Source organism: Eschrichtius robustus, chromosome 1, assembly GCF_028021215.1.
Source record: "Eschrichtius robustus isolate mEscRob2 chromosome 1, mEscRob2.pri, whole genome shotgun sequence".
In the NCBI taxonomy this organism is placed as follows: domain Eukaryota; kingdom Metazoa; phylum Chordata; class Mammalia; order Artiodactyla; family Eschrichtiidae; genus Eschrichtius; species Eschrichtius robustus.
The window spans coordinates 142856676-142870419 of record NC_090824.1 but is presented as its reverse complement, the minus strand read 5'-3'; the positions used below and the strand labels follow the sequence as shown (position 1 = coordinate 142870419).

The 13744-nt window shown below is 39.0% G+C and overlaps 2 non-coding genes across 2 annotated transcripts; both read right to left on the bottom strand.

The window, feature by feature from the left end:
- Positions 1–340: 340 nt before the first annotated feature.
- Positions 341–433, bottom strand: LOC137754222 (small nucleolar RNA SNORD116). Its single transcript, XR_011071773.1, has one exon. It is a non-coding gene; the product is annotated as a small nucleolar RNA SNORD116 (small nucleolar RNA).
- Positions 434–2325: 1892 nt separating this feature from the next.
- On the bottom strand, positions 2326–2418 carry LOC137754611 (small nucleolar RNA SNORD116). The gene has a single exon (XR_011071899.1). It is a non-coding gene; the product is annotated as a small nucleolar RNA SNORD116 (small nucleolar RNA).
- Between the last annotated feature and the right edge of the window lie 11326 nt (positions 2419–13744).

Genomic DNA, 13744 nt, shown 5'->3' with positions numbered 1-13744 from the left:
TTGCTCATTTTGGCTTCCAGAATCAACCCTACAAGTGGCATGCACAAAGCACGATACTGGCCAAAACATACCTCTCCAAGCTGCATGCTCACTGGGCCTACACCAGCACACACTCTGACACTGAAGACCAGGAGGAGAGCCTGCCCCCTCACATTCCCTCAACGGCCTTTCAGCAGGGACCTGGGATTAATAGACAACCCAGCTTATCGGCAGACACAGTCGACCCTCAGACAGGAGCCCCTCCAGTGCTGGAGCCCTTAGTGGTGTTTGCTTGCATGTCAGCAGGGGACGCTGGCTCTCACTCCTAACTGTCCCCTACTCCCGAGAGAGGAAACGTGCTGGACCTCAGTTTCTATGAGGAGACGGTAGAGCGTTCTCACTCATTTTGTTCAGATTTTCCAAGGAATGCATACAAGGGTGTCAACATCGATCCAAGCACATGCTCGGACGCTGCCGAACACAACCGGGCAGGCCGTGGTGCTGTTCAGAGGAGCCATGAGCCCGGGGTACTCCAAAAGCCTTGGGAATCCATAGCCCTCAGGCCACTCAGCAATAGCAACAGTCAATACAATCTTGCAGCCATTGGGCCCATCTAAGGAAAACCTAATATCCCATGGCACATCTTGGGGTAGTTGAATGCCTACCATCCTGAGTTATCCACGTCCACACTAGGCAACATGGGCCCACCTCACTTTTTCCAGTTCTCCTCAGCACCTCCAATCATCAGAACACGCAAACGTCCTCTTGTCTTTGCTGACGGCCAGCCTTGCCAAGCAACTGCACCTGAGAAGTGGATAGAAATCACGCAGGATTCAGAATTGGACCAGGGTCCTCAAAGAACACGATTCATGTGAACATTTGCCTGGGCTCGAGCCCTGAACCTGGTTCACAAGGACCTCTATCCCTTACCAAGAACTGAATGTATGTCTCACAGCACGACTGCAGGAAGTTAGGCACATACGTTGCCCGGGGTGTGTGAGGTTGTATGTGTGCATTCCCACGTGTGCGTGTGTGTGACTGTGACTGCACACGAGGACGCTCTTGTGGGTTTCTGTGTGTTCCTGTGAATCCGCGTCTTGGTCTCTCTATGTCCCTGTGGCCCTCTGCAGAGAACTTGAACAGTAAAAGGCACTGTTTATACACAGCACCCTGGCTTTGGACCCCGCCCCCCCGAATGGAGAAAAACCCCTGTCAGCCTCAAGAGGCCGCATGCGAACTTTGACCCCCCGGGGCTGTTGAAATAGGCCATGGACTCCTGCTCTCCCACAGCCATGTCTTCAGACCAACGCACAAAGACTCGACGAGACCTGCCTCCCGGCCGTGGGTGTGACATCTACCTGGACCTGGAGACCCTGCCAGGTAGTAGCACATCTGATGTGCAATTGGGCCCACTCCCAGCACTTTTGGAAGCAAGGGAACCTCCCATGGATGGGGCCGATTCCTACCTACAGCTGGCTACAGGCAAGATGCAGCCCGACACCTCTCAAGGGGCTAACGGACTTCAGCCCAAGTACCACTTCTCACCAACTAGGGCAAGTCACTTTCCGTGGACCAGTGGGAATGCCCACCACGGGAAGTGGTGGTCTTCAGCAACCATTACCCAGGTTCCAACCCCACGGCAGAAACTAGGCCACCTTCCCAGCCACGTCTCGGCCAGCTCCCAGCCTGCAGGTTTCGTGGCCCTGAACCCGGAGGAAATGCTCAAATGCTTGACAGCATCGTCCTAAGTGCCCTCCTCCTGCCCGCAGGGCGTCTCGACCGTACTGGAAGCCACAGACATCATGTGAACACGGGGACACTGTACACCATGGAAGACAGACCACAAGCATATCTGCTTTGATGACGCCGACCCCAGCCCATGCATCCTGGCACTTCTCCATGGCCACAGTGACACTACTGAGGACCTCACAGAGATCAAAGGCACTGTCCCCGAGGACCACAGACAGACTTCCAGTGGAAGACCTCTGCCACGCGAGGGGAGCTGGAAGCCTGCCAGGGCACAGTGGATACACCCTCGAAGTGCCACGCCCAAAGCGGGAACCTGGACAAAACACACCTCTCCAAGCCGCGAGCTCACTGGGCCTAGACCAGCACACACTCCAACTCCTATGACCAGCAGGAGAGCCTGTCATCTCGCAATCTCTCACCGGCCTTTCACCAAGGACCTGGCATCATAGCCTACCCAGCTACTGTGCAGACATAGTCGACCCTCAGACAGGATCCCCTCCAATGCTGGCGCCTTGAGTGGTGTTTGCATACGTGTCAGCAAGGGAACGCTGGCCCTCACTCCTAACTGTCCCCTACCCCCAAGGGAGGCAACGTGCTGGACCTCAGTTTCGAAGAGGAGATGGTAGAGCGTTCTCACTCATTTTGTTCAGATTTTCCAAGGAATGCATACGAGGGAGTCATCATCCATCCGAGCATGTGCTGGGACGCTGCAGAATCCAACTGTGAGGCTGGGTGGATCTGCAGAGGATCCAATGACCCCGGAGTACTCCAACAGCCTGGGGAATCCACAGCCCCCAGGCCACTCATTAAGAGGAAGAGTTAATCCACGCTTGCAGTCACTGGGCCCATCCGAGGAAACCCTAATATCCAGTAGCACATCTTGGGGTGGGGGAATGCCTACGGCCCTGAGAGATCCATGGCCAGGTTCAGCACCCTGGCCCCGCCCCACTTCTTTCGTGTCTCCCTCATACCTCCAGTCATCATACCACGCGAAGGTGTTCTTGTGTTAGCGGACGGCCAGCCTCGCCTGGCAACTCCACCTGAGAAGAGGACAGAAATCACACGTGGGCTTCAGAATTGGACCCGAGTCCTCACAGAAGAAGATTCATGCCAATGTTTACCTGAGGGTAAGCGCTGCACCTGCTTCCAACTAACTCTTTCCCTTAGGGAGGACTGAATGCGTGTCTGATGGCAGGAGTGTAGGACATTAGTCACTTACGTTTGCCTGTATGTGTTTGTTCATTTGTGTTTTTGTGTTTGTAGTGAAGTGGCATTCCTTCTACACATCACCGTGACCTGTGCTATGTGAAATGCAAAGAATTCCCATGCACACTATGATTTGTGCTTCATGCCAGGAACTGCAGCCTAAGTCAAAATCTTCACATTTTTTTCAAACCTTATTTTTCATTTTTCATACTTTTTATCTTATGTAATATTCTCCCATGAAAAGGTATCACTGCCCTTCCCAACACATAATTTGTACCTCTCACCTGATATGTTCATGGACTTTTAAAAACCCTTAAGCAATGTCCCTCACAGAGTTCCTTTTTTAAAATATTATCTTTTTTTGCCAACAAACACATGAAAGGATGCTCAACATCACTAATCATTAGAGAAATGCAAATCAAAACTACAGTGAGGTATCACCTCACACCAGTCAGAATGGCCATCATCAAAAAATTTATAAACAGTAAATGCTGGCGAGGGTGTGGAGAAAAGAGAACCCTCCTGCACTGTTGGTGGGAATGTAAATTGATACAGCCACTATGGAGAACAGTATGGAGGTTCCTTAAAAAACTAAAAATAGAACTACCATACGACCCAGCAATCCCACTACTGAGCATACACCCTGAGAAAACCATAATTCAAAAAGAGTCATGGGGGCTTCCCTGGTGGTGCAGTGGTTGAGAATCTGCCTGCCAATGCAGGGGACACGGGTTCGAGCTCTGGTCTTGGAAGATCTCACATGCCGCGGAGCAACTGGGCCCATGAGCCACTATTACTGAGCCTGCGCGTCTGGAGGCTGTGCTCTGCAACAAGAGAGGCCGCGATAGTGAGAGGCCTGTGCACCACGATGAAGAGTGGCCCCCGCTTGCCACAACTAGAGAAAGCCCTCACACAGAAACAAAGACCCAACACAGCCATAAATAAATAAATAAATAAATAAATAAATAAATAAATAAATAAATAAATAAATAAATAAGGTATTAAAAAAAAAAAAAAGAGTCATGTACCACAATGTTCATTGCAGGTCTATTTACAATAGCCAGGACATGGAAGCAACCTAAGTGTCCACTGACAGATGAATGGATAAAGAAGATGTGGCACATATATACAATGGAATATTACTCAGCCATAGAAAGAAATGAAATTGAGTTATTTGTAGTGAGGTGGATGGACCTAGAGTGTGTCATATAGAGTGAAGTAAGTCAGAAAGAGAAAAACAAATATCATATGCTAATACATATATATTGAATCTAAAAAAAAAAAAAAAAGGTTCTGAAGAAGCTAGGCCAGGACAGAAATAAAGACACAGACATAGACTGTGTACTTGAGGACAGGGGGAGGGGGAATGGTAAGTTGAGACAAAGTGAGAGAGTAGCATGGACATATATACACTACCAAATGTAAAATATATAGCTTGTGGGAAGCAGCCACATAGCACAGGGACATCAGCTCAGTGCTTTGTGACCACCTAGAGGGGTGGGTTAGGGAGGGTGGGAAGGAGAAGCAAGAGGGAGGAGATATGGGGTTATATGTATAGCTGATTCACTTTGTTATAGAGCAGAAAGTAACACACCATTGTAAACCAATTATACTCCAATAAAGATGATAAAAAAAATATATTATCTTTCTTCCTGAACATAACACCTTTGTGGAAAATACCTCCAATATTATGTGCTCTTTTTTCGCATGTTTTAAAAAGATTATCCATAGACTTGTTTTTTATTATGAATCACCATATGTTATGCAACATATTTTATATTCCATTTCATGTTATTACAAAAGGTAAACTATCCTATTCACAGAATGCAAAAAGAACAATAGCAATAAAATATCTTTTTCACAAAAAGTTAAATGAAAAATTTACATACATTTTTCTTTACCAGTATTACTGTATTTTGTGATATAAGGATTTAATTTTACAGATAAACTGTAACCAGCAGAATCACAGGGGGTGATTTTCAAATTATATTTTTGGTAAAATCTTTCCTCACGTACCATATAATCAACTCTTTCAACTGAAGAAGAAAAGAAATAACTCAATTAAAAATTGTTGAAATTATTTGAATAGACATTTCTCAAGAGAAGATACACAAGTGATTATAATTCTTTCAAGATATGATGAACTTCATTAGTGATTGGTAAAATCAAAAATGAAATGAGAAGTGACAGCACCAAATCTGACACATGAGGAACTCCAACACCTGTCCCTTCATAAACAATAATGAAAAAGTGGTAAATGCTTGCACTATCAACTTTTTTGCAAATCTGCAAATTCACCAAGTAATAGCTGTCACTAGGCAATCTCTTAATCAAGAAACATAGTTCAATTTCTAAAATCCAGAAACTTTGGGCTGTTTAACTGACTCTAGTCCCATATCTTATTCCCCAACTCAGTGATATTATTGAGAATAACACTCCACATTCCTGGTTCTTGTAGTGGAAAGAGTCGGACTGACCTCATATCCAAAGAATTGTAATTTCCTCTTTTAATTTATGATTTATGTTGGCTCCCTAAAACACTGGTTCAAAGACTTGCTTTTCTTTCTTCTAATTCAGAAGTCAGTCAATGCTATAGCAGCTAGATTGGTGGTAATTTGCATTGTTTTTCACTGCTGCCTAATGCAATGGATTACAGTTGTAACAGAAAATAAATTAAACCAAAACCTTATGAGGAAAGTTCAGGAATGAATTTTTTGTGTTTTTGAAATAATGGCTATCAGGTGATTCCATGTGTTCCTCATAATCTATAAGGGCAGCACAGATGTAGAGTTATGTGCCTATTCAGGGAAGACTTGAGAAGGCCTAAGGTCTCCTCTGTGAGTGAACTTGAGGCTCTTGACAAGCAAAAACTGAGGCTAAGGGAAAGCTTAAAATGCCTGGCTAAGTGTTAAAGGCATATACTAACATACACAGAGAGACTTCTGCAAAGACAGGGACATTTTTTGTCTTCAAGATTTCTAAGGAAATCTTTGTCCAATTTTTAGATGACCACAAATCTAATGAAACAGTCTTCAGTGAACACGTACCACAAACAACTTCAACAACAAAAAGCAACAACAGACAAACAGGGAAGGCAGATGGTCTGATTTCCAGAGTTGCCACATTATGATATTCATAATGTCGAATTTTCAACATAAAAGTACTGGGCATTCAAGGAAACAATGAAGTATGTCCCACACACAGAGAAAAAAAAAAAAAAAAAAGAACGAGCAATAGAAACTCTCCCTGAAAAGCCAACACATTGGACTCAAAGACAAATATTTTAAATCAGTTACTTTAAATATGTTGAAAGAGTTAATGGAAAACATATTTAAGAACTAGATGAACGCCACAAGCACTGTCTCATGAAATAGGTGTATCAATAAAGAGACAGAAAGTTTTCAAACAAATCAAGTAGAAATTCTGGAGTTGAAAAGCACAATAGCAAGTGTTGAAAAACTCACAAAAAGGGCTCCATGACAAATTGAGCTGAAAAAATAAAACTAACTTGAAGATAAGTCAACAGAAATTATCCAGTTATAGGAAGAGAAAATTTATTTTTTAATGGACATAACCTAAAAGTCCTATGAGGCTACCATCCAGTGTACCAACCTATGCATAATGAGAGTCACAAAAGAAGAAAGAAAGGAACAGAAAGTATATTTCAAGTAATAATGGACAAAACTACCCAAAGTTGATTAAAAGTTATAAACTACCTATACAAGCAGTCTAATGAACTCCATGTAGGATAAATTCAAACAGATTCATACTGAGACACATCATTATGAAACTGTTCAAATAGAAAGTCAAAGAGAGAACCTTGAAAGCAGCAATAGAGAAGGGACTCATCACATAGAAGTGATCTTCAATAAAATAACAAGTGATTTTTCATCATACAACATGGGGTCAGAAGGCAGTAGGATGATAGTTTCAAAGTTATGCAACGAAAAGACATTCAACTAGGAATTCTTGATCTGACAATAATGCCTTACAAAAATGAAGGAGAAATTAAGACATTCTCAGACAATAAAAACTGAGAATGTTCTTTGGCAGCAGCCTTGCCCTACAACAAATGTCAAAGGAAGTCAAGCTGAAATGAATGGACCATATACAATAACTTGAATCCACATCAAGAAATAAATAATATCAGTAAAGGTAACTTCACAAGTGAATATAAAAGCCAATATTAATGTGTTTTTTGTAACTCCTCTCTTTTCTTATCATATGCTTGAATAACTGCATAAAACAAAAATTATCAGTCTGTGGTGATGAGTACGTAAGTATAGAGACATAATTTGTGACAATGCCAACACACAGGGGAAATGGAGCAATATGGAAGCAAAGATTTTATATACTATTGAAATTAAATTGGTATTAATTAGAACTAGTTTGTTATAAATTAAGAAGTTAATTGTTACCCCTAGGGCAACCACTAAGAAAATAACTTAAAATATATATAGTAAAAACAACAAGGAAACAAATTTTAAATGGTGCACTCAACAATATCTACTTAACACAAAAAAAGCAATAGTGAAAACCAAAAAACATGTAAGACACAGAAAAAAATGAACAGCAAAATGGCAGTAGTCCTCCTTATCAGTAATTACATTAAACAGAAATAGTATAAAATGTATAAGTGAAAGGCAGAGATTGGCAAAATGGATTTAAAAACATGATCCAACTGTATGTTATCTGCAAGAGACACACTTTGCATTCAAAGAGACAAACTGGTTGAAAATAAAAGCATGAAATAAATATTTCATATAAGTTGTAACCAAAAGAGAGCTAGAGTGACTATACTAATATCAGACAAAATTTGTTTTCAAACAAAAATTGTTTCATGGGTCAATTAAACATTGATAAAAGAGTCAATCGATTAAGAAGATATGGCAATCATAAACATTTACACACCTAACAACAGAGTCCCAAAATATTTGAAGCAAAATTGCACAGAATTGAAGAGAGAAACAGACATCTCTACAATATGTGGATACTTCAATGTCCTACTTTTAATAACCAATAGAAAAATTAGAGAGAAGATCATTCTGGAAATAGAGCACTTGAACAACACCATAAATCAACTACACCTAACGGACTTACGCAGAACACTCCACCTAAAAGCAGAAGATTACACATTTTTCTCAAGTGCATAAGGAACATTCTTCAGAATAGACCAGAAATAACACCCAAAATAAGTTTAAATAAATTTTAAAACATTGAAATCATACGAAGTATGTTCACTGACCACAATGGAATTAAATTAGAAATCGGTAACACAAGGAATTTTAGAAGACTCACACACAAGTGGAGATTAAGAAACACATTCCTAATAAACAATGAATCAAATAAGATTCTCTCATTCTCAAGGTAAATTATTAAATTATTTGAGATCAATAAAAATTATCATACAACATTCCAAAACTTATGAGATGTCAAAAGAAGTACTTGAGGGGAAAATTTTATAGCTTTTAAAACTTACATTAAAAAATGAAGAAAGATTTCAAGTGAATAATATAACCTTATACCTTAAGAAGGTAGAAGACAAGAAACCCAAACATAAAGCAAGAAAAGGAAGAAAATAAAGATTAGCATAGAAAATAATAAAGATTAAAGATTGAGATAATCAATTGAATAAAAAATCAATGAAACCAAAAACTGATTCTTTGAACACTTCAACAAAATTCAGGAAGTTTTAGCTAAACTGACCAGAGGAAAAGAGAGAAGATTCAACTTACTAATGTCACAAATGGACACAGGCACATTATTCCTGATTTCAAAGAAATGAAAAGGGTTATAAACAATACTACGAACAAGTGTATACCAACAAATTAAACAATCTAGATGTAATGGACTAATTCCAAATAAAACATAAAAACTATCAAAAATAACTCAAGAATAAATTGAAAATCCTAATTGACCTCGCTATGGTCTGAATTTTTGCATCCCCCCAAAATTCATATTTTAAAATCACAACCCCCAAAAGTTAACGGATTAGTAGGTGGGGCCCTTGGGAAGTGTTTGCACCATAATGGTGGAGACCTGGTGAATAAGATTCCTTTCTTATAAAAGAGACCTCCACTAAACTCTTTTATTCCTTTCACCATGTGAAGATACAAGAAGTCTTCAACTCAGAAGAGGGCCCTAACCCGAGCATACCAGCCCCCTGATTTCAACCATGCTGGTATTCCAGCATCCAAAACTTGAAAAATAAATTTCTATTGTTTATACGCTACCTGGTCAGTGGTGTCTGTTATGACGGCCCAAATGGACCATGACAGATTAATAAAAAAGTGACTGAGTCAGAAATTAAAAAAAAAAAAAAAAAAACTACCAGCAAAGAAAAGCCTAGGACCATATGCTTCACTGGTGAATTCTACCAAACATTTAAGGAAGAATTGACATCAATACTTCTCAAACTCTTTCAAAAAATAGAGGAGGAAGAAACACTTCCTAACTCATACTATGAGGCCAACTTAACAGTGATACCAAAGTCAGACAAGGACATCACAAGGGCTTCACAAACTAGTGAATGTAACAAAAAGAAGAAGACTCACAGATATAGAGAACAAAGTAGTGGTTACCACTGGGGAGAGGGAAGGGAGAGGATGAATTAGGTGTAGTGAAATAACAGGTACAAACTATTAAGTATAAAATAAGCTACAAGCTATATTGTACACCACGGGAAATATAAGCAATATTCTATAATAATTACAAATGGAGTACAACCTTTACAAATGAAATTAAAAAATACCTAGAAACAAACGACAATGGAGACACGACAACCCAAAACCTATGGGATGCAGCAAAAGCAGTTCTAAGAGGGAAGTTTATAGCAACACAATCCTACCTTAAGAAACAGAAACATCTCAAATAAACAACCTAACCTTGCACCTAAAGCAATTAGAGAAAGAAGAACAAAAAAACCCCAAAGTTAGCAGAAGGAAAGACATCATAAAGATCAGATCAGAAATAAATGAAAAAGAAATGAAGGAAATGATAGCAAAGATCAACAAAATTAAAAGCTGGTTCTTTGAGAAGATAAACAAAATTGATAAACCATTAGCCAGACTCATCAAGAAAAGAAGGGAGAAGACTCAAATCAATAGAATTAGAAATGAAAAAGGGGAAGTAACAACTGACACTGCAGAAATACAAACGATCATGCGAGATTACTACAAGCAACTCTATGCCAATAAAACGGACAAACTGGAAGAAATGGACAAATTCTTAGAAAAGCACAACCTTCTGAGACTGAACCCGGAAGAAATATAAAATATGAACAGACCAATCACAAGCACTGAAATTGAGACTGTGAATTAAAATCTTACAACAAAGAAAAGCCCAGGACCAGATGGCTTCACAGGCGAATTCTATCAAACATTTAGAGAAGAGCTAACACCCATCCTTCTCAAACTCTTCCAAAATATAGCTGAGAGAGAAACACTCCCAAACTCATTCTACGAGGCCACCATCACCCTGATACCAAAACCAGACAAAGATGTCACAAAGAAAGAAAACTACAGGCCAATATCACTGATGAACATAGATGCAAAAATCCTCAACAAAATACTAGCAAACAGAATCCAACAGCACATTAAAAGGATCATACGCTATGATCAAGTGTGGTTTATTCCAGGAATGCAAGGATTCTTTAATATATGCAAATCAATCAACGTGATACACCATATTAACAAATTGAAGGAGAAAAACCTATGATCATCTCAATCGATGCAGAGAAAGCTTTTGACAAAATTCAACACCCATTTATGATAAAAGCCCTGCAGAAAGTAGGCATAGAGGGAACTTTCCTCAACATAATAAAGGCCATATATGACAAACCCACAGCGAACATCGTCCTCAATGGTGAAAAACTGACACCATTTCCACTAAGATCAGGAAAAAGACAAGGTTGCCCACTCTCACCACTAGTATTCAACATAGTTTTGGAAGTGTTAGCCACAGCAATCAGAGAAGAAAAAGAAATAAAAGGAATCCAAATTGGAAAAGAAGAAGTAAAGCTGTCACTGTTCACCGATGACATGATACTATACATAGAGAATCCTAAAGATGTTACCAGAAAACTACTAGAGCTAATCAATGAATTTGCTAAAGTAGCAGGATACAAAATTAATGCACAGAAATCTCTTGCATTCCTATATACTAATGATGAAAAATCTGAAAGTGAAATTAAGAAAACACTCCCATTTACCATTGCAACAAAAAGAATAAAATATCTAGGAATAAACCTACCTAAGGAGACAAAAGACCTGTATGCAGAAAATTAAAAGACACCGATGAAAGAAATTAAAGATGATACAAATAGATGGAGAGATATACCATGTTCTTGGATTGGAAGAATCAACATTGTGAAAATGACTCTACTACCCAAAGCAATCTACAGATTCAATGCAATCTCTGTCAAACTACCACTGGCATTTTTCACAAAACTAAAACAAAAACTTTCACAATTTGTATGGAAACACAAAAGACCCCGAATAGCCAAAGCAATCTTGAGAACGAAAAATGGAGCTGGAGGAATCAGGCTCCCTGACTTCAGACTATACTACAAAGCTACAGTAATCAAGACAGTATGGTACTGGCACAAAAACAGAAATATGGATCAATGGAACAGGATAGAAAGCCCAGAGATAAACCCACGAACATATGGTCACCTTATCTTTGATAAAGGAGGCAAGAGTATACAGTGGAGAAAAGACAGCCTCTTCAATAAGTGGTGCTGGGAAAACTGGACAGCTACATGTAAAAGTATGAAATTAGAACAGTCCCTAACACCATACACAAAAATAAACTCAAAATGGATTAAAGACCTAAATGTAAGGCCAGACACTATCAAACTCTTAGAGGAAAACATAGGAAGAACACTCTATGACATAAATCACAGCAAGATCCCCTTTGACCCAGCTCCTAGAGAAATGGAAATAAAAACACAAATAAACAAATGGGACCTAATGAAACTTAAAAGCTTTTGCACAGCAAAGGAAACCATAAACAAGACCAAAAGACAACCCTCAGAACGGGATAAAATATTTGCAAATGAAGCAGCTGACAAAGGATTAATCTCCAAAATTTACAAGCAGCTCATGCAGCTCAACAACAAAAAAACAAAAAACCCAATCCAAAAATGGGCAGAAGACATAATTAGACATTTCTCCAAAGAAGATATACAGATTTCCAACAAACACATGAAAGGATGCTCAACATCATTAATCATTAGGGAAATGCAAATCAAAACTACACTGAGATATCATCTCACACTGGTCAGAATGGCCATCATCAAAAAGTCTAGAAACATTAAATGCTGGTGAGGGTGTGGAGAAAAGGGAACACTCTTGCACTGTTGGTGGGAATGTAAATTCATACAGCCACTACGGAGAACAGTATGGAGGTTCCTTAAAAAACTAAAAATAGAACTACCATACGACCCAGCAATCCCACTACTGAGCATATACCCTGAGAAAACCATAATTCAAAAAGAGTCCTGTACCAAAATGTTCATTGCAGCTCTATTTACAATAGCCAGGACATGGAAGCAACCTAAGTGTCCCTCATCGGATGAATGGATAAAGAAGATGTGGCACATATATACAATGGAATATTACTCAGCCATAAAAAGAAACGAAATGGAGTTATTTGTAGTGAGGTGGATGGAGCTAGAGTCTGTCATACAGAGTGAAGTAAGTCAGAAAGAGAAAAACAAATACAGTATGCTAACACATATATATGGAATCTAAGGAGAAAAAAAAAAAAAGGTCATGAAGAACCTAGTGGCAAGACGGGAATAAAGACACAGACCTAGTAGAGAATGGACTTGAGGATATGGGGAGGGGGAAGGGTAAGCTGGGACAAAGTGAGAGAGTGGCATGGACATACATACACTACCAAACATAAAATAGATAGCTAGTGGGAAGCAACCGCATAGCACAGGGAGATTACCTCAGTGCTTTGTGACCACCTAGAGGGGTGGGATAGGGAGGGTGGGAGGGAGGGAGATGCAAGAGGGAAGAGATATGGGAACATATGTATATGTATAACTGATTCACTTTGTTATAAAGTAGAAACTTACACACCATTGTAAAGCAATTATACTCTGATAAAGATGTTTAAAAAACAAAAAACAAAAAAATTGTGAATCACTATATTTATACCTATAACTTATATAATATTGTACATCAACTATACTTCAATTAAAAAAAAAGAAGTGATGAGACAGGACATCATCTTGTTCCCAATCCTAGGAAAAAGTACTTCCTTTTTAAAACACCCTGGGTTGTACATTTTTAATACTTGCCATTTACAGCATTAATACGATGTATCAATTTAATTCTACACATTAAGACAGCAAACATGCACTACAAATCTACTTATATACTAACATGGATGAATAAACAATTATGTAATTTTAGGATCATATTTATTAGACCAAAATATGTTCTAGTGTTCCTGTCATTCATAATTATACTCAAATATTTTTTAATGATATGAGTTTCTACAGTTCATGTCAGTATCTGGTAGGTCTCTTTTCCTCCCTAATATTACAATTATTAATGTTCATGGCTATTTTATTAGTTGTTATTGAGTTAATTTGTATTACTTTGCTAGGTTCTGGAGAAGTGAAAATATATATTACTATACATAAATAAATAAATAAGTATAAAAATAACAAAAACAATTATTACTTCAAAGAATTTGCGACCATAACTTTGTCAAGAGAAAAACAGAGTTTACCCATTTCTAAAGTATTAAACACCAGGCCCTAGGTAACATAAAACCTGTTAATCATGCCAAGGAA